The sequence below is a fragment of the Lepisma saccharinum genome, chromosome 5, assembly GCF_977018435.1.
Source record: "Lepisma saccharinum chromosome 5, izLepSacc3.1, whole genome shotgun sequence".
Taxonomy (NCBI): Eukaryota; Metazoa; Arthropoda; class Insecta; order Zygentoma; family Lepismatidae; genus Lepisma; species Lepisma saccharinum.
Genome location: NC_139233.1, coordinates 9,054,658 through 9,080,701, shown reverse-complemented (window position 1 = coordinate 9,080,701; position 26,044 = coordinate 9,054,658). Strand labels below are relative to the sequence as shown.

General features: G+C 35.9%; 1 long non-coding RNA gene across 2 annotated transcripts; it reads left to right on the top strand.

Moving 5' to 3' along the window:
• The first annotated feature begins 4,198 nt into the window (after window positions 1-4,198).
• Window positions 4,199-24,882, top strand: LOC145988196 (uncharacterized). Of its 2 annotated transcripts, XR_014441706.1 has the most exons (7): window positions 4,199-4,290; window positions 15,809-15,866; window positions 16,942-16,980; window positions 19,548-19,598; window positions 19,906-19,959; window positions 23,437-23,470; window positions 24,769-24,882. It is a non-coding gene; the product is annotated as an uncharacterized LOC145988196 (long non-coding RNA). The 2 variants fall into 2 exon arrangements; XR_014441707.1 differs by lacking the exon at window positions 19,906-19,959.
• Window positions 24,883-26,044: the final 1,162 nt, after the last annotated feature.

Genomic DNA, 26,044 nt, shown 5'->3' with positions numbered 1-26,044 from the left:
GTTTTATATCTATAGAAACTAAAAGTTAAAATATACAAAACAGTAATTTTGCCTGTAGTATTATATGGATGTGAAACTTGGTCCCTTACATTGAGAGAGGAACATAAATTGAGAGTATTTAAAAATAAGATCCTTAGGAAAATATTTGGACCTAAAAGGGATGAGGAGACAGGTGAGTGGAGAAGGTTACATAATTTAGAACTACATAATTTGTATTCATGTCCAGATATTATTAGAATAATTAAATCAAGAAGACTTAGGTGGGCAGGCCATGTGGCACGAATGGGAGAGGAAAGAGGAGTTTACAGGATTCTTGTTGGGAAACCAGATGGTAAGAGATCTGTAGGAAGGCCAAGACGAAGATGGAGGGACAACGTTGAGATGGACCTAAAGGAAATCGGTAGGGATGGAAGAGAGTATATAGATCTTGCTCAAGATAGGGACAGATGGAAGGCCTGTGTTGCTGCAGCCATGAACCTTCGGGTTTAAGAAGGCTAGAGAGTTAGTTAGTTAGTAGCGGTAATTGAAATTATGGAAATCTATCTTAAGATTATGAATGGGAAATACATTACATTTCTCTAGATAACACCATCTGCGCTCAAAAGTCTTGCTCCTTTAGGAAAAGTTATTCCCCTGTCTATTTTCTCCTTAGTTCTTGCTTTGCTATATTCCTTCTCTTTTAGTGTCTTCAGGTATTTCTCCTCCTCTTCCTGTCTGTATTTCTCTCCTATTTTCTTTTACCTTTCTTACTTACTTATCTTCTCCTACTTTAACGTCTCTTCCCTCTCTTCTTTCGCCTTTCACTTCACATCTCTCATTCTTTCCTTCTCTTTTCTTCTTTCTTCTACTCTATTTTCTTCTCCTCTCTATCTTCCTTCTTTGTTCTCTCCTCTTCTTTGTTCTCTCTTCGCTTTTCATGAACTTCTTTCTCAGTGTTCTTCCACTCTCTTTGTTCTCATCTTTCTCTCCGTTTTGTGTCCTCGCATTTACGGGTTGGTCGTGGTAATGTGAGTAACAATTTGCTCTTATTCTGTTGTATACGTACATTTTTTTGCCTGAACCTGCTCCCCAAATAGCGTTCCACTTCTACCCGTCACCCCCAATTTTGCTGTACGGTCCAGGAACGTTTTTTTTGTTTTTTTCAATGAAAGACTACGCAACTTGTACCGAATTTAAATTATGCGAGAAAAAAGATTCCAATCCTGCAGGGGAACCCCATAGAACCGATTAGATTTTTTTTGTTCCTGAACCGTTAACAACCCTGTATAATAGCTTAAATAAACAAAACTTAACCTGCCTCGCTATTATCATGCTTATTTCTGCAATTATACGCTTACGTGGAAATTAGGTTGGTGCTCTTAGCACTATCTTCCGAGTTGGCAAGGCTGCCCCTAGCCGCTCGTTGGATTAACAGTTTAAAGTGTCATTCGAACCACTATGTAGCTTCATCGGGATTCGAACCAGAGACCCCTTTATCCCACTCTTCAACGAAACTCGATTGAGTTTGAAGCTCACGTCTTCCAGCAGATAGTAAACTTAACGAACTAGAAACTCAAATCACCCATCAAAATTTCAGAATGACATCCACCGATTCAGATTTCAATGAAACTTGGTGTATTTAATAATAGTAAAGCTAAAGTCATGAAAATAGTCCAGTCAAGGTCACGCCGTCACCTACAGTGTTGCCAATAAGCAACAATTTCAACCAACGAAATCAACAGCATACGTACAACGGGCGAAATGTCGACTGAGCAACTTAGAAGAAGTGTGGCATCCCTGGAGGGCCAGGTCTGTAGACGTCCTGAGAAACAGGAGGATAAAGTTTCAGAATTTTGCACGGATCGGTCATTGCCGAGGCCATTGGGGTAGCCTGCATGCACTGCTGTACAGAAAAAGTTACATCTCGGAGTCAAGTCGACATATCACTTTGACTTTCTTTTCTAAAGTTCATAGATATATGTGCATATTACATTGAAAAGTTTGTCACCAATATTCCGTTCTACGAGGGCCGCACTGAAAGTTTCAGGAATCAGGTACTGGCGAGTATGCAATCCTTTAGATTTTGATATATTTATAAACTGTGATATTTGTCGACTGTAAATACAAGGACTGATGTAACACGGATTCTTCTTAGTTTCAGGATAGAAGTTTGAAGTGAGGTGTTTGTAAAAAAAATGGAATTAACAAGAGAGAACTTACGTGCCATGATTTATTATGATTTTCGGCAAGGTTTAACACAACAACAGTGTGTTACTCGAATGATCAAAACTTTTCACGAAGATCAAAGACGACAATTTATCGCTGGTTTCAAGAATTCAGATGTGGCCGGGTTAGCCTTAGTGATGAAATTCGTGAAGGCCGCCCATCGACAGCCATTGTGCCAGAAAACATTGATGCAGTTCGTGAACTAATGAACAGTGATCGACACGTGACTTATCGCGAAATTCAGGGTTCTTTAGGTATTCACATGAGTCAAGTACAAACAATTTTGCACAATCATTTAGGTGTGAAAAAGCTTTGTGCCCGTTGGATGCCACACAATTTAACAAAAGCACAAAAAGACGACCGTGTGAAGTGGTGCAAGGCTATGATCAAACGGTTCAAGTCGGGATCATCAAATCTTGTGTTTAACATCGTCACAGCCGATGAATCATGGATTTACTCTTTACAATGCCAGCTCGCCCACAGCATCTGAAACAAGTAACTTTCTGGATCATGAACAAGTTGAACTCATGACTAATCCAGCTTATTCACCTGACTTAGCCCCATGTGATTCTTGTTTGTTCCCAACAATCAAGAACAAGTTCCGTGGTCAGCGATTTTTCACTCCCGAAGAGGCTATCGAAGCATACGAAATGCATGTCTCGCAGGTACCAACTTCAGACTGGCATAACTGTTTCAACAATTGGTTCCATCGCATAAAACAATGCATTGCTGTAAAGGGTGAATATTTTGAAAAGGAATAAAAAATTTATGTACTTTCATTCTTCTTCTTTATGTCATTTTCCCGAAACTTTCAGTGCGACCCTCGTATTATTACCAAGATCATTACGCTGTTTACCAATATGTAATCAGATTTTGCTCATCACTTCTGAGTACTTTAACATTCTCACATTTTATTAATAGCTATTCTCATAGATTCAACACTTCTTAGTTTCCATGATTATACCTACTGCCTCGTCACTTTTCTCATCTAATTTATTGTTTGTTAATGTTTCAGTGTTCAGAAACAGAAATAATGATTTGTTGCCATATTTCATACGCACAGATTCTGATATCTGTGATGTAAATGCCCTGATGTCAAGATTAATTTTCACATATAATACTGAACAATAGCGATTCTTTATTGATGCTTCTGAAATGAGTTGAAAAACTGTTTTCTTACACAATGCAATACCTGTGGCATATTCTGTAGCAAAGAAGGAAACTTGTGAAAATATGTGTCATTTTCCAGAAGCCATTAAATATGAAAACTATAGTTGACATATTTGCTGAGACATTAAGGTAATTGGTCTTGTGCATGGTATGCAGAGTGGATTCATGAAACATCCTTGATTTCTGTGCCTATGGAACAGCCGGTTCGAGTCCCGATTTCGTCCTTGAATTTCCTTTGCGTCCCATATTCACTCAACTTCGTACTAAGAAGGCTGAAACTATATTTTTAAAATAAGAAAAATGTACAATACACAAATATTGGTCCTATAGAAACAATTATTAACATTTTATGACAAATTTCATTTTTTTTTTTCATTTCAAGAAAATAAAATGAAGGAAGTATGTGCTATTTTATACTAAACATATTTTTAAATTAAAGGGTCTGCAATTGTAATGTTTGTTCTTTCAACGTTGATAATGCTGTTTAGCATAACCGGTTACGAATAATTTTATCAATTATTGTCGTTCGAACAAACAATTATCGTCACAGTTCATTTGGTCAAAAGCAAAGATTTTTTCCCTTTTCACTGAGTAAAATTTAAATATGGTATTAACAGACCACACAGTAAATGTTCAATTAGTTGCAGAGCATATTTCTTGCCTGTTGCAAATCAATAACATACAACATTGCAGATTATAATTATAAAATAAATATGTAGAGTGTGTACTGTGCGTGTAATATATAAACCGTGAATTTATATTAAAAATTCAATACGTACATGGCGAATTTTAGTTTCCACGGTATATTATTTGTGCATATAAAACAATATTTAGACTTAGAAAGCAGTTTATTCAAGACATTGTTCCCAGACTGTCGCAATGAAGAAGTTAATGTTTTTCATCTTGATTCTCGTGGTAAGTTTTGTTACAAATTCTTCTTTAAATTGTATTCTAATTCGTTAATATCTTTTATATGTCGAATCAAATCATATATTACTTCCTTATTACAATGAATACTTTACTTTCAATAATTATATACACACTATTATTCGAGAGACAACTTTGTTGTGTCATTGCATATTTAAATTTTTTAATGCTGAGATTTTCCAATTCGTTAAATGGATGATATTCAGCTAACAACTTTCCCCAAAATTCATTGCGCGAAATCACTATACTTTTTGCAAACAGATCAGATGCTGCTTTGAAAACATGCCATGTAAGCATTGCGCGTATGGTCTTTGCTGAAGTGATCCAAGGTGTGGTTATCATATTGATGTGAGGAATGTGTAGGGGAAGGTGGGGAAAAGTGAAATAGCTAACAAATAATAATATTTGAAACGCATGTAATTACAGAAATAACAAATCTAAATACACAGTGTAATACCTACATATGTTGACTACATGTAATAAAAACAATGAGATGTAGCCATCTTTACTTTAGGAAAGACATGCAATATTTATAAACACTGCAAAAATTTCACTTTGCCCCATATACAATTCACCAATTGTGAAACATTACAATTAATTATGTGTTACAATTGTCACAAATGTAATGGTTTTCATCATCAATCTCATTATCAAATGTTGTGCATTCCTCATGAGCCCATTTCTTGCACTTGGAGCACGTGATCCATCCCTCACCTGGCTTCGATCTTGAAAAGGGCTCACTACAAAACATGCACTCTTCTTCGTCACTCTCATCGGAAGATTCATCATCTAGGCCTACTGGTAGTTTTGGTTTTTTGTTCTTACCCTTGCTTAGAGCTCGACCCCCAAACAATTGTTTACGCGCTGGCCTCTTCTTACATGATGAATCTTTGCTGTTTCCTGTAGCTGAAGAGTTATGAACCTTCAGCTCTGTCAAGTAAGGACTAGAAGTCAAAACTGCTGTCACTCCTGTCTTTCTCGATGTTTTTCGGATACTGTTGTCTCTTATCATAGCAGGCAAAGGCAGGATGTCCTTAGGGCTCACCTGTTTACACACTTTTGATGAAGTGCTAAGTTGTGGCTGTACCGTTAGGACGTCAAATGGACGAACTTTTGGCTCATCGCGAACTATTTGTACTCCTACTCCTGATGGACCAGCTGATGCCTCTCCTGGAACTGCCGATTGGTTTGGAATTACATCGTCCTCACCTGGAGGTGGTCTGTTCGTCGTTTCTGCAGCTACAAAAGCCTCTTCCGGAAAGATGTTGGGGTCGCAAGGACAGATTCCAGTTGACCTGAATCCATTTACTGCGGTCACTGTGGTGGCTGCCTTCATGTACGCTTTCCCAAATAGTTCACCAACTTCAGTTATAGAGACTACCTTTCCTGGGTGATTACGTAGCCACGTTGCACATTCCTGAGAATAAAATGTGCTTAATGGGCCCATGAAGGCAACATCTAGAGGTTGGAGTTTATGACTCGTGTGAGGAGGGATACACAAGATATGCACGTGGTTGTCGCGTGCCTTTAGGACCAATTGAAGGTTCTTTGTGTGGGTCGCGTGGCCATCGAGATAAGGAGTGCAGGATCATGAACGGAAGGTTTGGTACAATGGATGAAATGATCAAACCACTTTGTAAAAATATCTGTCTGCATCCAGCCTGAAGGGTGGCAATGAACAATCGTATCTGGAGGTGTTCCATGGGAAAAGGCTGGATTATTTCTAACACGTGGAAAAATAAGAAGAGGTGGAATGTAGTATCCTGCTGCACTAAAGCAGATCACAGCAGTTGTTGTTGTTCCTCTTTCTGCTGATGAAATTTGTCCAAATTGTCTCCTACCCTTTAAACTGATAACCTTGGAAGTTTTATTGGGAACAGTGCTCATACCCGTCTCGTCGACATTATAAATGCGACTAGGAGAAAACTTGTGGGTGTCGATCAGTGCTGTAAGGAGATCGAAATATTTAGCTACAGTTACCTTGTTGAAAGATGAGGCTCTAGCTTGAGAAGTAGACTCTGGAGTTAGAAGTGTTAAAGCAGGATGACGTTTCAAAAATCCATACAGCCGGTCTACACCAGCCATTCCAGACTGCTTAGAGAATGAATGTGCAATATTATTATATTACACTCAGCATACTGAAACGCCAGGCAGCGAAGATCCTTCGTCGTGAGTCCGAATAGTCGTGATTCCATAAGAATGACATGTTCCTCTAATTCTGCCTCCTGAGATTCTGTGAAAATCGTCCTGAATCTTCCTAGTCGTTTCTCACATGACTGGTCAACGTCCACTGCAATAAAGAAAAAAAAGTGTTAATGCAATTAGTATCAGCCTATTGTATGTAATTACGTTTGTCACTCGAACCTTCAAATATGTCTATTTTGGTTTACTTTATTTCTCTTTATACTCATAACAATTCAATTTTCACAACAAGACTGAAAAGTTTCCAAACATTATCCTGTGTTACAGTGTAGGTCCACACGTCTAGGTCCTTTCAAATACGGATGGAATGTTTATAGCCTACTGACCATTCATGAATCAATTTATACAATGTTAAGAGCTAATTTTTAATCAAAAACTAACAGTCCAATCAGCTGGGATTTATGAGCTGCACAGCAGGCTTCATGGCACAGTGGTTAGGAAACTAGTCTCTAAATCCGACAGTCTTGGGTGCGGTCCCCACGCTGGGTTTCTGATGTCAAAAATGGGGGGAAAAATATAAGTTTTATTAGCTACAGTATTCATCACATGTAGGCCTTTTATCAATAATTTGTTTAATAATGTTAATTAATAGCAGATAAAGTAATAAAAATAAAGTTAATATATTCATTATTTCTTTTTTCAATCCAATACTGTTTCAAATTAGGTCACACCTTTAATGTTTTCAAGTTGGTATCACAGTGAGGATAAATGTCTTCATAATTGCTTAAGCCTACTTAGGCCTTCTGCTCATTCACAATACGATTTGATTTAAATTAAACAATGAGAAACTTATTAGCCTACACACTAAAATGCACTAGGCTATATCCATAAGCTGCAGTTCTACAAAAATAAAATGTATTAAATAATACAAATTGAAACTCTTACCATCTCGTTTTACTCGACCGTACAGCGTGGCAACAGGAACGGCGAATGAGTCAGCAGCCTTCTGAAAACTCATAATATTATCTTTTACAGCTGTTACAGCTAGAGCCATAGACTCCTCTGTCGAGGATTGCTGATTAGTTGTGCGTTTGTAATTACGTACCATCTTGCCTGAAACAAGAAGATGTAACATAAATAATACACAATTTTATTGGAATTGTATTAAAATCTAACCATTACTATTTAGATACTTCGAGAAACTGTAGCCCGGGGCAAAGTGGAATAACATTTCTCTTTGCCCCTTTCATTTTGTCCCTGGCACACAGTACAGGTTTATAAATTATTTGCATTTAATTTATTTCGTCTTTACACATTTTGCCATTGCCACATGATGCATGATTTTATAAGTAATGATAAAAATATCAAGAGAATAATGTTAACAAAATACATACCTCTCAGTGTGCAACGAAGCAGGGCGCCAATATTACAAAACCATGTGCTCCAAACACTTTCTTTGTTACTGAAGCCGGAGGAAAAGTTGTCGCGTGCTACCACCTATGAGGGAGATGCACCTGTACGTGATGGTGACAATATATCGACAAACCAAAAGGTGGCGCTGCGTGTGTGCTTGGCAATTCGATCATTTCACTTTGCCCCTTATTTCGCTTTGCCCCACTTTCCCCTACGTATAAAATATCGTAAATCTTCTCCCTGGAAGGTCTCTCATAGCGAATGTTTCCCAGACTTCATTCGGTTTCTTCCCATAGTGCGTTGAATGTTGACGTCATTGTGAATGCCGTAGAAAGCATGCAGAGTACATGAATAAATAGATAAAACTTATCTAGAATGTAAGTTTCGTAAATTTTAAGAATTACATGATTTTTTGTGATACTTGTATTCACATAAATAGCATACATGAAGATCAAATGTTTCTCATTGCAACATTACTGATTGATTCATATTTTTCAGCCATATTCGTATTACACACTAATTTATATTTATTATAATATTAGTTTACAAGTAAATTAAAACATAATTCTGAGCAATTTTGCAATAGTTCCACCAAATAATTACTCGGCACAAAAGTATAAAAGCCAATATATTATAATGTTAATAAAACAAATTTGATCCATAATAACGAGAAATTTTACTTTTGCTCTGACATGAACTCATCTTACTTTAAATCCTCCTTAGCGTGTTGGATTTTTAGATATTTTCTTGGTCTTACGTCATCCTTATGTCGCTTCAACCTGTCTTTCAGTCTCTTTTTTTGTTTCCACTATGTACACGCTACCACAAGAAAGAGACTGGAATGGGGGACTGAAAATCAACAAAGAATGGAAAGGAGTGTAAGAAAGAATGGAAAAGATGGTAGAAAAGAAGGAGGAAAGAAGAAGGCAGAAAGAAAAGAGGAGTGAAGGAGTCCAGGAGATAAGGAATCTGTCCACATCCAGATGTGGAGGAATTGATAAGACACAGACTCTCACCAGTGTCAATTACCTGTCAGGAGATTCCACACTCAGGAATTCTGGACAGAAAAAATCTGTACCCGTGGCCGTAAAATGGCAAATAATTGGTATGTACAGATGCAATAGGTCTCACAGAGAAATTGCAGTCGCATTGAATGTGAGTAAAACCTGCGTGGCGACCACAATAAACAAATTTGACCAGCAAGGTACAGTGGTTGATAAACCACGTTGCGGCCGCCCCAGGGTAACTTCTGTACGCGAGGACCGGATTATCGCGAGACTTGACACACGTCAGCAGCAACAATGACTTGGATTCAAGCGAGGGAAATCCCATTGTTGCCTTGGCCAGCACAAAGTCCGGACCTGATTCCTATAGAAAACCTATGGAATACCATTGGTCTTCGTGTAGCCAGACGCCAGCCAAGGAATGTCCAGGAACTTCGTGAACAGATCTCCGAAGTATGGAATGAGATTACGCCCCAAGAATGCCAGAAATTGGTCCGCAGCATGAGAAAACGTGTGCAAATGTGCATGAAACTTAAAGGTGGACCTATTGACTATTAAAATTTCACACTTCGTTCATCTAATTTCAGGAGAAATGTTTGTTTCCAAGTATATTTTCAAAGTTCAGATTTAATGATTTTACAAATTGTACCTTTAGTTGCATCTATTAGTTATAAGTGCATTAATACGCCCTTACACTTTCTTGATCTTGATGTACCTTTCAATAACATTACATAATAATTCTTATTTTGCATTCAAGTGTTTATTTCATGAAAAGCACTCGCACGTTTTCTGTTTGTCTGAAAAACACATGACAAGGTGGTCTTAAACTTTTGGTAGGTACTTTACAATACATTTTGCCTTTGTCAGCATTTGAAAGTTTTATTAACATGGAAACAAGAACTAAATATGCTGACCAAGGCAGTAATTTATTTTATTATAAAACATAAACTAACGTAACGTTTCAACCTTCTAGCAAGGTCTTCTTCAGACTCTGTATCAAGTACAAAAGTAACCAGATACAACGAGAAGGGTAATATATATACACAAACATTACTCCCTCCAGACTATTTAGAAAGTTGTTAGGAACTTTCTAGCAGATGACTTTCACTTTCCAACTTTACTTTCACCTAAAAGGCTAAACACAATTACTTCCATATAGAATGTGGTTGGACTTTTTAATCTCACGCTCTTTTCCCTTCATTTTTCTTCCTTTTCCTCTCCTCTTTTTCTCTTGTCCTTTCCACTCTTTCCAACATCTTCTTCCATTCTTTGTTTAACTTCAGTCCCCCATTCCAGTTCATTGTGTCTTCTTCGCCTTTCTTCTCTATTTCCTTGGCTTCCTTCCATTTTTTCACTAGCATTCTCTTCTCCCTTCCTATCTGCTTAGCCTCATCCCACTCTATGTCATGTCCTGTTTCTCTCGTGTGTTTAAATATTGCATTTCTCTCTCTCTTAAGTCGTACATCATCCCTATGTTGTTTCAACCTGTCTTTCAGCCTTTTTTTCGTTTCTCCTATCTACACACTCTGACATTCTTTACATTTTACTTCGTAGATAATCCCTTCTTCTTCCTCTTCTCTGTTTTCCTTTTTCTTGTTAGCATTCCTCGCTATTCCTAAGATGCTTCTCCCTCCCTTCCTGTAAGTTTTAATTCCTGCTTTTCTAAGCACTTTGCATATCTTTTCTGTGGTCTTCCCCATACTCCTTATTCCAAACCTTCTCTCCTCTTTTTCTTTCTCTTCTAATTCTCCCCTGCCCGTTTTCTTACTTCTTCTGTTTATGTCCAGTCTATCCTGCTTCTCATAGCCATTCTTTTCCAGCTGTTTCCATAGGCTATTTATTTTGCCTTCTTTTTCACATTCTTTCATGCATATTTTCTTGATTCTGTCCTCCATATTCTTTATAAAATTTATTTTTGTCACCTCACTTACATCACTTCTTTTGTGGCAGAATACCCCTGCTGCACACTTCTTCTGATACCAAGCGGTTTCAATTTCTTGTCCTCTTTCCCTTTTCATCAATATATCTAGATAGCTTAACTTGTCTTCTTCTTCTATTTCAAGTTCCAATAATATCCCTCTTTCTTCATCTTGAATTTCTTTGGCAAAAATGTCAAGCTGCCTCTTCGTTCCCTTCCAAATGCCAAAACAGTCGTCCACATATCTGCAAAACAGAACCAGGAGGTGACAAAATGGTTCTGTTTTGCAGATATGTGGACGACTGTTTTGGCATTTGGAAGGGAACGAAGAGGCAGCTTGACATTTTTGCCAAAGAAATTCAAGATGAAGAAAGAGGGATATTATTGGAACTTGAAATAGAAGAAGAAGACAAGTTAAGCTATCTAGATATATTGATGAAAAGGGAAAGAGGACAAGAAATTGAAACCGCTTGGTATCAGAAGAAGTGTGCAGCAGGGGTATTCTGCCACAAAAGAAGTGATGTAAGTGAGGTGACAAAAATAAATTTTATAAAGAATATGGAGGACAGAATCAAGAAAATATGCATGAAAGAATGTGAAAAAGAAGGCAAAATAAATAGCCTATGGAAACAGCTGGAAAAGAATGGCTATGAGAAGCAGGATAGACTGGACATAAACAGAAGAAGTAAGAAAACGGGCAGGGGAGAATTAGAAGAGAAAGAAAAAGAGGAGAGAAGGTTTGGAATAAGGAGTATGGGGAAGACCACAGAAAAGATATGCAAAGTGCTTAGAAAAGCAGGAATTAAAACTTACAGGAAGGGAGGGAGAAGCATCTTAGGAATAGCGAGGAATGCTAACAAGAAAAAGGAAAACAGAGAAGAGGAAGAAGAAGGGATTATCTACGAAGTAAAATGTAAAGAATGTCAGAGTGTGTAGATAGGAGAAACGAAAAAAAGGCTGAAAGACAGGTTGAAACAACATAGGGATGATGTACGACTTAAGAGAGAGAGAAATGCAATATTTAAACACACGAGAGAAACAGGACATGACATAGAGTGGGATGAGGCTAAGCAGATAGGAAGGGAGAAGAGAATGCTAGTGAAAAAATGGAAGGAAGCCAAGGAAATAGAGAAGAAAGGCGAAGAAGACACAATGAACTGGAATGGGGGACTGAAGTTAAACAAAGAATGGAAGAAGATGTTGGAAAGAGTGGAAAGGACAAGAGAAAAAGAGGAGAGGAAAAGGAAGAAAAATGAAGGGAAAAGAGCGTGAGATTAAAAAGTCCAACCACATTCTATATGGAAGTAATTGTGTTTAGCCTTTTAGGTGAAAGTAAAGTTGGAAAGTGAAAGTCATCTGCTAGAAAGTTCCTAACAACTTTCTAAATAGTCTGGAGGGAGTAATGTTTGTGTATATATATTACCCTTCTCGTTGTATCTGGTTACTTTTGTACTTGATACAGAGTCTGAAGAAGACCTTGCTAGAAGGTTGAAACGTTACGTTAGTTTATGTTTTATAATAAAATAAATTACTGCCTTGGTCAGCATATTTAGTTTTTCATAATCATGGAAACAAGGCTTAATGGAGTTATAAATGGAAACAAGGCTTAACAGTGTTATGATTGAAAACAAAATAAGAGTTTCTAATTTGCCAACCTGGCGTTGTATTATTGGTAATAATCATTATTTCAAGATAGCTAAATTACAGTAACAATGGTCGTGCATTCTTATGCAAATATATCAGTGTACCCCCTAAATCCGTAAATCAAGTTATACACCCTGTACCCTCCCCCCCTTTAAATAAATTTACATAGGCTAGGTTCTACTGTTAGAAGAACCTATTTCTAATTCACTCAAAAAAAAGTTTATATTGTTTATAACTTACAAGCATTATATTCTTTATCACAGAAATTCAAACTATTGTAAACTTATTTTACTACATTGTGCTTGCTACTAGTTAGTCCATTAACCTGTGTTCGAGGTTTGGAAAGCTCTCTAAGATGAAATGGTTTAAAATATGTGTGGAACGATGGAATCGGGTAAAGTTTACTCTCAGAAAATCACACTCCAGGCGACTGCTCTTTTGCATAAGAGGGATACACTTTTCTATAGAAGTGGTCGCATCAATTCGAAGATAAGATACAAATCTTCTTCAGAGTAGTAAACTGACATCGTATTCCTTTGAGTTTTTCAAATGGAATTTTCCGAAACAAGATACTTACACAAACGAGACAAAACACGACAGACCAACTTGCAGGGTACAATGTACTCCTGTACCTCACCGATAATTTTCACACCCTTGTAAGAGAGAACTATACTTGTTAAATATTGAGAGCTTTTTGAAAATAGAGATGGTACTGAGACAAGAAAAGTCTGTGTTTCCTCTCAATTTTCTAGACGAGACTGAAATAAATCTCTGCAAAGGTAAAGCGAGACGATCCTTGATGTTCGAAACTCTGATATCATATTTTAAGAAATCACCTACAATTAATTTAAATTACTATGTGTCTTATACAGACATGCCAAGCTTATATCTTATTGATTTTTTTCAAATAAGTCGTATATTTTGTTTACTGTAATTGCAAAGTTAATCCATTAGTGACAATTACGAACCTGTGCTGCCGGTTTAATCTATTCAGGATAAAATTCCCTATTTCAACGGTTCGCAGCGTCAAAACAAAATGTAAAGCAGAAAATCGTTATAAAGAAAAGTTTTTGCTTTAATGACATCTTGTACGTTGTGAAAGTTAGAGTGGTGACACAATGTACGTGTTGCTTATACTAAACATTTCGTGGGTCAGGACGAGATACCAAGCCTTGTAATTAAGGGGTCCCACATGCACAGTGCTTTGGATTCCACTTTAATTAAACTGTAGATCCAGTCCCGATTAGCCTATCGGAGCATGTAGTGAATCTAGAATAAGTTTTAATAACTTCTGAATGGAAACCGAAACAAAAATAAACACAAGCGAGAATGAGAAAGACCTCACCACGCAGAAGACGAGATGAGGCTGTGACAATTCTCGACTCTTCACATCGCGATATCATTCCTACGTGAAATTAAATGTTTCGTAGACAATAAAACAGGGATCAATTTGTGATTTTATAAAAATGGGGGGCGGAATTTAGTTTTACCTATGTGTTAGGTATACTTAGAATTGGACATTAATTGCTTCAAATCTAATTTTGATATTGAATACAACACAAACACAACGCCATTTTAAGTTAAACTCTAAAGTCAAATGTGAGAAAATTACAGTAGTCAGATGAAGATAAAGGAGTCTGACTGCAGGTTCTATGGTTTGCCAGTTGGCTTGTCAAGGGTACTGTGATACTTAGACTTGATCTAATTTCTTGGATTTTTTTCAGCACGAAAACAATGCACTGGGGATCTAAGGAAAGGAAAAATAGGTTTAAAACTTCTAAATGATTTCTCTAATCAGTTAAGTTTAGATTTGTGGCATTGAACCCACTTTCACATTCCGCTATGGATATTGGTAGTTTTTGGATTGGATTCACAAGATCTTTGAATGAGATGGGATGGTTTGATTGATTCATTTGGTTTATTTTACTTCGCACCTTCCACTTTTGGCTAATCGCGAAGATGAGGAGGAGTGATGATATGGTGAAGGGACACTCACAAATAACACCCATCCCAGGCCGGGATTCGAACCCTGGACCTCTGGCGTCGTAGCGCGTTATGTTAGTCACTCCGTAACGGAGGCCGGCGAGGTGGGAATGTGTATTGGATTTTCTTTGTAGATGCCAAAAACCTTTAACTGTGACGCGCACATGCTTTTGCTTACAATAAAGTTCACGTTTTCACATAAACGAGGAATTGACATATCACGCTAAAGCACACGCATGTATCTGCTTTTAATAACACTACACACGAAAATAAATCTTGGTCGGCTCTTCAAATTGGCCACCAAAGATTGAAAAGAAAATAAAACTTTCGAGCGTATGGTTTTCCTTGCTTGCTCTGAGATCTAAAGGATTTCGGTTTTGTACATGAAATGAATGATACTGTATTACTTTCAGTGCTTGAAAAACGTCAATACGTAGAGCTAATTACCGTATATTTGCCGGCTTATAAGACGCACTTTTTTCCTTTAAAAATAGGCCTTATACGACGATACTCAATTTTTGATTGCCTTCATTTCTGGAAATTTTCTCTATTCTGAGTTAGACGATTTCTTTCTTGATTTCTTACGGTGTTTGACAAAGAAGATTAAAATATATTCCATCCTTGTTAGAATAGGTAAGTTATTTGTTGAAGATATACCGATAGGCTATATTACTTTATATTGGAAAGACTGTAAATTAAATATTAATACAGTGATAAAGTTTTTTCCTCAAATGTGTTCTTATACGTCGGTGCATCTTATACGCCGGGAAATACGGTATCCGAGTATTACAAATAACTGCTTTCTCAAATGTTTTACAAATATTCCAAAGTTAGACCTCTTACGAGTTAATCGGGTACCATCTCAACTATTTTTTTGTTATATAATACAACGTCCTCTAGATGTCTTAGAAAATACAGGTTTCTAAAAGGCATTGGATGTGGTACACATCGGTCAAAAATTGTTTAAATATATTTTTATGTGTAGCTATGGGACATTAAAATTAAAATAAACTGAACTGAATGGAATTCTGTAAGTGTGATATATTCAATAATATTGTTTCTATATCCAGTGGGTTGGAGATGATTATTCCTGGTTGGGATGGGTCAAGATAGAGGAGACGAAAATCCTCCATACCCCCTTTAATCTCACCATGCATTAAAATGAATGGATGTATCTTTGTTCGCAATTTTCACATTTCGAACTCTTGATTTTCCGTTCCGTTAAATTCAAAATGAGCCCAGAACAAGGTCCAGAGCTTTATACGTTTTGGAATTGCTATCTGGTCTTAGAAGCTGTTTTTAAATAACCATACATTCTAAGAAGAACAAAGAAATCCCATACCACCGAAAGGTATGGTAACGGGTGTTGAACTGTACAATCTTTCAATTACTCACATTTCAGGTTTCCCTGAGTGAACTGAAACAGTTCAATGTTCTGGCACAGGTTTACCATACAGGCGGTAAGTTTAGTAAATATGTATTATCCTTAACGATTTATTTAATATGTTATCCAATGCTCAATTATGTCAATAATATTTCTGAACTGACATGTACGGTTGGGAACCCAACTATCACAATTGATCTCGTTACAGGATTCCCTCATTATATAGTTTTCATCTCTTGTATTTTCTAAACTTACAGACTGCATACCAGCGCCGTTTGCAGAATAATTTCAATTATTTATACAAAATTGTTAATGGCAAATCCGCTGCGACACACTTCTTAAGGAATTTCACTTTCGAGTACCTGTGCAAACAACACGGAACACAAGCTTATTTTGCATAAGAAAACCATGACTAGAAAATTCAGAAAAGATCCCTCTTCTACAGACTTCCCACACAATGTAATGACCTCCCATCAAGTATTGACATATTTTCCTCCAAGAATGTCTTTCCATCTTCCATCAGAATAAATGTTTGTAAATAATATCAAATAGTAACATCTTTTACATTTTCTTTGTTAATTTGCTATTAATTTTTGTTATATTTTGTAATTTTTATTGTTTTACTTCTTCTTATTGTTGAAAACTTTAGTGTAAAATGCACATCTGTGATATATCTGTAATTTTCTCAATAAATAAATAAATAAATTGCGTGTTTCTACATTTGCAATTGCATTTCCTTGCATTATTTCTTCATTTGTCTACATATTTACAAATGAGTAGTTTTACTCTTTTGAATGTTTCGCTGGCGTGTCTCTCTTCGTAATTACAAAAAACCTACGCCAGTTGTTATTTCAAATCATATTTAGTGAATTTATCCTGTTTCTATGAACACTACTTAAATATACTTCACTAAATTTGCATTCATTTGGCAAACTTACATTAATACTGAACCTTTAATTAGCAATTTTTTAAAACGAGAATGCAGTATCATAAGCAATAAGGCAACATTTTTTTGTGTATATGTTTACTTTACAAACTACATACATTTTATATTTATTTTAAAATTCCAAAATAATCTCTATGAAATGTCTTGTAATGTAAGTGATTATACTTAAAACGTATAATATAGTATTATTTACTTATTTTTATAGATTATCCAGGTAACAACGGGCACGATAACAAGAAAGAAGGTGTGTGTACTGTTGTGTGTGTGTGATAATGTAGTATAAATGCTTGTCTTGGCCAATGCAATTATAATTACTGGCAGCATTTGATTGGTGGTGATTTCAGTAGTGATTTCCGGTAAGAGCTGCAAAAATGTTGGTGTTGACCAATTATCGAAAATGAATCCCATAGAATATTCGTGTACAGATGTTTGTGATGTCAACGTTTTCGTCTTGGTGAAAAATTTTCAGAACATTTTTCTTGCCATTTCGAAAAATGTGTCCGAAGCTCCAAAATGCTAGATTCTAAATATTTTCCACATTACAACGTTTCCATTTTATCTCCTAAAGCACAGGACGAGCAGAACACGTATTTAAACAAAAATAAACATTCCACATGCAATTCTCTACATAAAGGTTATTTGACTCATTTGATTATCTTATCGTTTAACTGATATAACATAAATGTAAGTATTTGTTTCTCTTGAGGAAGTTTAATTTCGAAATTGAAAAATAGATCTTGAATGTCAGTAATTGAAGTATTATTACAAAATGGACAACATAATGCATTATCAATAACATTAATATTTGTTTCAAATTTAAATCATTGAATCATTTTTTTCACATAGTGAGAATAATACATGTGCACGCGTTTGCCGTAATATAAATTCACAATTAATTTATCTAATCCAAACAGATATTTGGTACGTGAATATGACACAAATTGCTTTCCTTACTTATGAAGTGTTCACGTGAATTTGTCCGGTATGATTTAATAGTGCGCGTGTATATTTAATACTTTACTCTCATCTTAATGTTACAATTTAGATGAAAGTTTTCTTGATAAAGTTCATGATGGACGCAATTTAAACAACTGTGAATGATCCAAAATTCCATTCACAACCATTAGGTTTCCCAACCATATAGTCGAGTGGATATCTTAAATGTGTAGCACCTCCTTCCATCCACACTTCCACCACTTAAATTGCCTAGCCGGCTATGGTAGTTAGAGTACTTGGGAAAAATAAAAAGATAGATAACTTTAACCCTTACTTGGATAGAACCCCGAGTAGGAGGGAAAATGTAGGTGGACGAGGAATGCGCCAGCAATTACTTGTGGTTCCTGGTGGCGGCACTGGCTGCTACTGTCAATGAAGAAAAGTGAAGTTATTACTGAATAGGAGATCTTCTTCAGAGCACCCTTCGCTAATGTAATATGCGTATACCCTTCTAACTGCGTTTCCTGTCGAATTCTCCTGTGCAAATCGGAGCATTCCAGGGTAAAGTACGCCATGAAGCAAACGTTCTGCTCCCACATCCCTGGCCATCTACAATGTGAAGAATCTCCTTTGCTAAATGATACTATAAGGACTACTTTATTAAGATTTCCGTGAAATTTCTTTTGTAGAGAATTCAAGCATGGATAGGAATTAAAATTTTCCAAATATGCGTATCATTACGTGTATATATACAGGGTGATTCATAATTCCTATTACACACTTCTATGGGTTGTAGAGGGGACTTAGTAGAACAAGTTTTGACAATAAACCCACGTCCGGAAACGTACCGTTTTGGTACTACAGAGATGATAGGATCACATAATTTCACATCTCCCGCTCTGCATACAGACGTTGCACAGCTCTACCATTACGTCCAGCTTCGTAAATTAACAACATGTCGATGTTCTCGGCAAATGTGTATTCAACCATACTGTACTGTCTTCCGCAACGACTGAATAGAAACTGACGTGAAGGTCGAAACACACCTGATTGTAAACAGATGATGTTGGAAGCAGCACACATGACATCAGGTGACAAGACGTCGTCCTTCGTCAATGTGGATTGCCTACCGTGAAGCGGGAGATGTGAAATTGTAATCTTGTCATCTGTGTAGTACCAAGACGGTACGTTTCCGGACATATGTTCCTTATCCAAACTTGATCTACTAAGTCCCCTCTACAACCTCTAGAAATATGTAATAGGAATTCTGAATCACCTTGTGTATATATAAATATATATACTGAATCATTAATAGTATGATAATATTAATTATACTAAGAATCAGCAGTTAACGCCTTAAATATGGCCATGCTAATTTTTAGTATATTAGGGTCATATCTTGAATCAACGTCTTATGTGGTGCAAAAGTTCACATTTCGAATAGACACATGACTTGTTGAAGGAAACTCATTTTGCAATGGATATTTCAAAAGAGATTTAGTTAAAACACCTTCGAGTTAGGTGATATTACAAACAAGAGAACGTCGCCATTGTTTAGCATCAGAATTCGGTGTGTATATATACACAGAGAAACCGCCAAAATATACTTACATAACAAAATGAATTCGATTGTACCAAAAAGGATACCGAATTTTAACCTACATGAAAATAGCTGATTTGCATCAATTTATACTAAGATGCAGTTATTATAAGATTATTAAATTATTTCATAAAAAAATAGCATTAACAAAGGAATAGTAATCTCGAATATACCTTTTACTCCACTTCTGCTCTAAGTGTACACTATTTCATACATACCTACATATTGTCTTGAATTCAACGTAATTGTGTTTTCTTACAATTATAACTTTTCAGTTGCAGGAAGATCACTTCCTGTGCATGGTCCAATGGATTATGACTATTATGGTATGTTGTGCATAATTATTTCTCTAATATTATATTAGTTTGAATATGCAATTAGCTATTTTATAAGCACTTAAAGCATGTGTGCTTGCGTGCGTGTGTGTGTGTGTGTGTGTGTGTGTGTGTGTGTGTGGAGAGAGAGAGGGAGAGAGAATGAACCAAGGAATTTTCTATAACAAAAATTAAATATGTACAAGAAGAACGAATCATTTTGTGGTTACACATACTAGAGTTAATCAAAATAACATGTTATCTAATACTTCAAATATTTTCAGTACAAGAACATGTTTTTTTTTTTGTTTTTTTTTAGGTGTTCATGATGAACAGGATCGCGTTACTGCTCGTGCGATGCCCGTTGGGTATAGTACGTAGAAAGGAGATAATATTAAGAATTTGAGGCAACCTACAAAATTTTGAACTTTAAATAAATCTTGATTTAATTGTATTTTAATGATAGGCATTGGTCGTGATTTAAAACTTAAGTGTATATATTACGTATCAACCAACGCCATTTCATAAGTTTCAAATTAATGTTTTAATTTCAGTTTAGAAAGATTTGATTTTACGAAAGATCAATTAAATTGTTAGTTTAGATATGTCACTTTTTATTCTAGAATAAGAATGTTCGTAAAATGAGAAAAGGGACATAAAATCAAATGGATCAGTTGATGATACCCATAAGGCATAGATTAGTTCTCATTGAAATGTCACCGCGAAGAGGTTATGGACTAGATGGTGGAGATATCCGAGAGGAAAGTGATCAAGTCGGGCCCCCAATTGGTTTTTCTATTATACATTTCTTAATATTAAAGTTAACAATGGTTTTTCATTGTTAAAATACTCTCTATTAAGTTGCCGAAGGGCTCCCTCTGTTAGAGTCCACTTTAGAAACACTGCCAAGAGAATTCTCAATTATAGCATAAGGTTGCAAAAATGAGCGTTTGGAAAAAATACTCCAAATTCCAACCCCCTACTAATATTTGTAAAACAAATATTATAAATGGCAATTTAATAGTAATTTAAAGTAGAAAATCTAAATAAACTGAGGTTATGTTATACGTATTATGATGATATTTTTAAAAAGAGTTATATTTGAGTATTTACATGTAAATTCATAGTGGAGTGGATAACCTACAAAACCATGTTTAGTAGTCGTCTGCCGATGTACAGACAGTATCTTTTAAAAGGATGGTCAATATTGTTCCGTTCCGTTGATATGCCATGCGTCTTAAATCTGAACGCGTTAGACCAAACAGCGTTCCCTCCATCGCTAAAATCGGACGACCCTTTTTTGTCTGGGACCTTCAGGGTTCCAATGTCTGTCACTGGATAAGACGTTGTTTTAGGGGAAACAAACTATTAGCAGCTTTCTTCCAGCCAATTTTCTTTGTTCTCATTGCATCTATATCGCTCTGGCCATCGACTCAAGGAACCAGGGCCTTTTCATGTTGCTTCTGCCTTTTCCTTCCAACCTATAAGTGACCGAAGATAATCAGCCTTCCTCAAAATATAACGGGAAACATGGGGGTCCGACTTATTAGCAAAAGCCTATTGTCTCGAAATATCGCCATAGCCACTTCATACCTTTATGAAACTATTATATAACCACATAGTTGTTAGATCTACTCTATATTTACATATTAGTAATGAGTAGAGGATTTTCATGATTTAGCAAATTTTCTTTGGTAAGGGTGCTGTGTTCCCTAAATATATGTACATAGAAATTCACACTGTGAAGACACTAATTGAATTGAGGAGCTTTTTAAGGACATGCTTTAGCATATTTGGCCATTTCTACCTGATAGAGCATATTCTGATGGATTTTTGGTCATATTCAGCATATTTTTGCTTTTTCAAGAAATATAGCCTACAGTCGTTTTCGAAGTGGATTCGTTCTTACTTCCAGGTTCTCTGGAGTTTTTTTTTTAAAACTGCAGCAAGATCTTTTCAATTTTATTTGAAATTTTACAGAAAGTATTCATTGTCCATTGCAACTCAGGGCCCATAAAGTGAACTAAAAATAGTACCTATGTGAAAATAAGTTAGATATTCATGTTTGAAAACAGTTCAGTTAGAAGAGCATATTTTTCAAATTATAGTGCATATTTTGTAAAATTTTAGGTCATAAGAGCATATTTTATTTAGCATATTTTGGTGATTTTAAGGTCATAAAAAGCCTAGCCCTAGTGATGAGACACAAATTCTTAGAAGTCGAAATATGATGAAATTGCTGACAGTCGAAACATTTTCACTTCAGCAGGTAAAGAGAAATCTATGCACCACACGCTCCAACTAAAAACGAAATAAAAATTGACTAGGCCACTGGCTCGCTACGTCATTCAGAATAATTATTCCTACACGTCGCTTGTCTGCGGTGCTTCCTTGAAAATAAATGCTGGGGGTCCGCGGAGGTGGGGTCCGCCTTTGGTCACTTTACTCTACCCTATCGCGGGAATCTGTGGAGCAAGGGAGATGTGGGGAAAGCGAATCGACGAAGCGAAGCAGTACACGCTGCTGCATGTTCTTTGATAGAGCCGTCTCGAGTCACTACTTGCAGATATATTTCTTTACGTTCGCTCGCTTCAAAGATTCCTGGGACAGGGTATATATACTTGCAATTCTTGTTCTGCTCGACTCAAGTGTCAAATGAAATCTTCAGGTGTCGGACTGCTGGGTTCAGCAATGTAAATGCATGATGCAGAAATGGACAGACTTCATCAGTTCGTTTTCGCTCTTTGCTTTCTGGGTACATGTATAAATAACTGTGTCCCATGACAAGACTGTGAACTTCGAATGCCAAGACACACAACAACTGTCTTATTTTAATATACGTTAATTAATCAATCCAGCAACATGGTAAGTTATTATTGGTAAGAAAACAAAATATCATTGCACGGTATATATACGAAAGTTTGGATATGTAACTTCAATACTTTAATTTGTAATTAAAGATATAAAAAACAAATCTCACATTATTTCACTTGTAATTCACTCTGAGCCTTCCCGATGTAGCGTAGTGATGATCAACAAGTCTGGATACCCGGTGGATGCACATAGTAGTTCGGATCTTACGTTAAACTGTAGATCCAGTCCGATTGCCCTATCTGTTCATATTTCGACATAAAACAGCAACTCAAATTAGTAATTCTCTGACTTGACTCAATAAAAAAGATCCTTTGAACAGAATATCTAGCTCCTTGAAATTTGAACCGCTGATCTAACATTTATTGGAGTATAGCTATACACAAAGCGAGAGTCTCCAAGTTAATGCTAAATCTGCGCACAGAACCACGAGAACAAGGTCTTCCTACCTTTTTTTCTCTTTACAATTTTTTATAAACATTACGCAATTTTCATATTTGTGATAAAGCCTGTCACTCAAAATAACATGCTCGATTTTGATTCGTATATATTGAACCATTTGTTCAGTTTCATATTACTCTTTGATAAACATTTTTTGCATTTGTATTTTATGCATAACAATACACTTTTACTTATTTATGTGTTGATATTAACTTTGCGCTTTTCATCTTCCTTCGAAATTAGATCGAATATTTACAGATGATGTTTTCTATAATAATTTTGAACATCATCTCCACTTACTAATACAAATGCTTATATTACTTCAAAAGTTGTTCCTGTGAAACTAATCCATCATCAAACTACATTTTTCAGACATTTTCAATTCCTTCCTTATATCAAAATTAATTTGAAGATTTTACACTCTCAACAAATATATTATGTTAAACAAGATATTTTACTTATCAGTAAGTAAGCACTGTTTTAAATCCAACACTATGATATTGTTATATATCGTAGTATGTTTATTTTTCTGTTGTAGGATGAAGATAGAAATTGTGGCATAAGACATGCCAGTAAGTACACAGAGCAGACCATTATTAAACTTTTTCTTTTTCAGCACCAAGATATATAAATTAACATTTGTTTAAACTTTAAATCATATCTCATCAATATGTGAATATCACATTTCCCAGCCTGTTGACTGTCCATGGCCTACTCGTTCACCAGATCCTTCTGATTGTGGTTCCTTCCTATAGGGATACCTCAAGGGGAAATTGCCCGTGAATAAACCGCACACGCCAGTCGTCAGAAAAATTACAGCAATATCTTAAGACATGGTGCGACGTGTATTACCAGGGACAACCCGTTCAATCGCTCGTTCCTGGAATTACACAGCTTTTTAGAAAAATGTGCACGATAAAGTGGGAAGAATTTGGATGACGTTTTCTCTAAAACAGAGCAAACGGCAGACATTATTCTGTAGATTTAATGTATTAATGTGCAACAATCGTCTCCATGATATTTGTTTATAAGTCTTTAGGTTTCGCTACCGGACCATAGACATAATGCTTTAAGTAAATGTATTTTATGTGTAGTAATAGTAACTTTGTGAACGTGAGCACAATATAACATCTTATGTGCTGGAATTATAGAAATGTTATGGTTGCTTTTCTTTCGCACGATAAGATATTAAAACACTATTACAGATTTAAGTTATTCGAAAATAGAAATAAATAGATCATGTGGTATGTAAAGAGGAATTTATATTAACGATCATTGCTTTTATACAGGGTGTCCCAGTTAAAAGTAGCCTGGCCCTGATCAACAGTTGCATGCCAAGGATCATGAAAAGAAATGAAGATTGTGTACTGATGACCTTCAGTACCTACCACGGTTCACGTTACAATGGACTATTCCATTTTATTGATGCGATTTAGCCGTCATTTGCCTCATAGACAAATGTCTTCGAGCCGGTACTATTGACTGGGACAGCCAGTAGAAACCGGCTCATAGTTTAAATTAACAAAATTTCTTCCAAAGTTGAGTGAAAGTCGTTACTGCTCTTGACACATCTCTTTCTATAATGGGGATGGTTTATGATTAATTTCTATCCAAAATGAGATAGTTACTCTGTCTGAGAGGTATATTGTGTTGTTTAGAGATTCATTTTACTAAACGTAGGAGTACATTTGTCTGTAGAATGTCATGTTATGTTTACACAGAAGGCTTGAATTACTGTGCTGGTAAAAGTTAATTCTGTTCTGATTTCTTGTCTGTGCTTGAGTTTATTATGACCAAATTGTAGAATTAAGGAATTCATAATCCTAATTTATCCTCGATTTATCAAGTTGTCTTATTTGTCTATTTACAGGTTGACTGTACTATTGAGGACTCTAATGCTCTTACGTATGATTGTCATTGTTTCCAAAAACTTTTAATTTGTAACGAAATGCCAAAAGTTAATAAATGAAAGTATTAAAAAGTGTGTTGTTAATTTTGCTTATTTTCATGATATTTGTATTGGGAACCCAATCCATTAATACAGCCAAATTATGATTATTTTGAAGATATGTTTAATATGCACCTGTAGAAAATATTCTACACAGTGAATACACAAACAGTAAGTCATGTCATTGGCATATTCAATTAAGACTGAAACTTACCATCTGTTTTTTGTCCTTTATTCCTCAGTTTTCTCAAGGCAAATGCTGGTATGGTAACTTGAAAATCACTTCCGAAAATATATATAGGTACCTAATTCAGTAGATGATTGAATCTATGAATATGTTCACATCGTACCTAGGTGCTATGTGAATTTCAGCTTTGAATGCCTCAATTTATGACAGTTATCGCGATCACTATATTTAATACTAACCAAAGGAGATAGCAAATCCACCAATGTGCCTTCCCCCACTCACCTCCACCCTTGAATCAGAAACAAAGCCATATTTATAATTAAAATTACTACCACTTATCTGTTGAATCAATTAATAACAACCAGGTCATTATAAAACTATATATACAGTAAAACTACAGCAATTATATCACATATAAATGGTAACATCAAATGGAAAAATACATTGCACAAGTCACATTATTTATAAGCAGACACATGTCTTTTAATCGAAGCGAACACACTGATGTTGACGAACCAAACGGCACAAAATTATATAATTTCTAAGCATTTTTTTTTTTTTTTTTTTTTTTTTTTTTTTGCCTATTATTGAAGCCGGTAGAAATATTTAATTAGTAATGCCAGAACTGCTGTGCGCTTCGAAATTCTTGCATGTGCTCTTCGTGCATTTGACAATATTTCTTCAGGAGGTAAGTTGCATTTATATCCTAGAAAAAGATAAAGGAATGAATAGCATTGTTTTGCATAATAATGTGAATTTATTCAGTATAGTACAAAAACAATCACTTAAAATGTTTTCAATGAACTTAGGAAGTAAGAGTTAAGTTGTTGTTTTAAGTGCACTTTATGCACAGGTAGGACAAACGGGACTGGTCCTACAGTTTAAAGTTGAATCCGAACCACCATGTGCCTCGAAACCGGAAACCCTTGATTACAAGGCTGATGTTAGGAAGTAAAAATGAGAAAAGGCGTGCCAGCTTGGGCTGCAAGTAGGTTCACCCTTCCAGCCTCC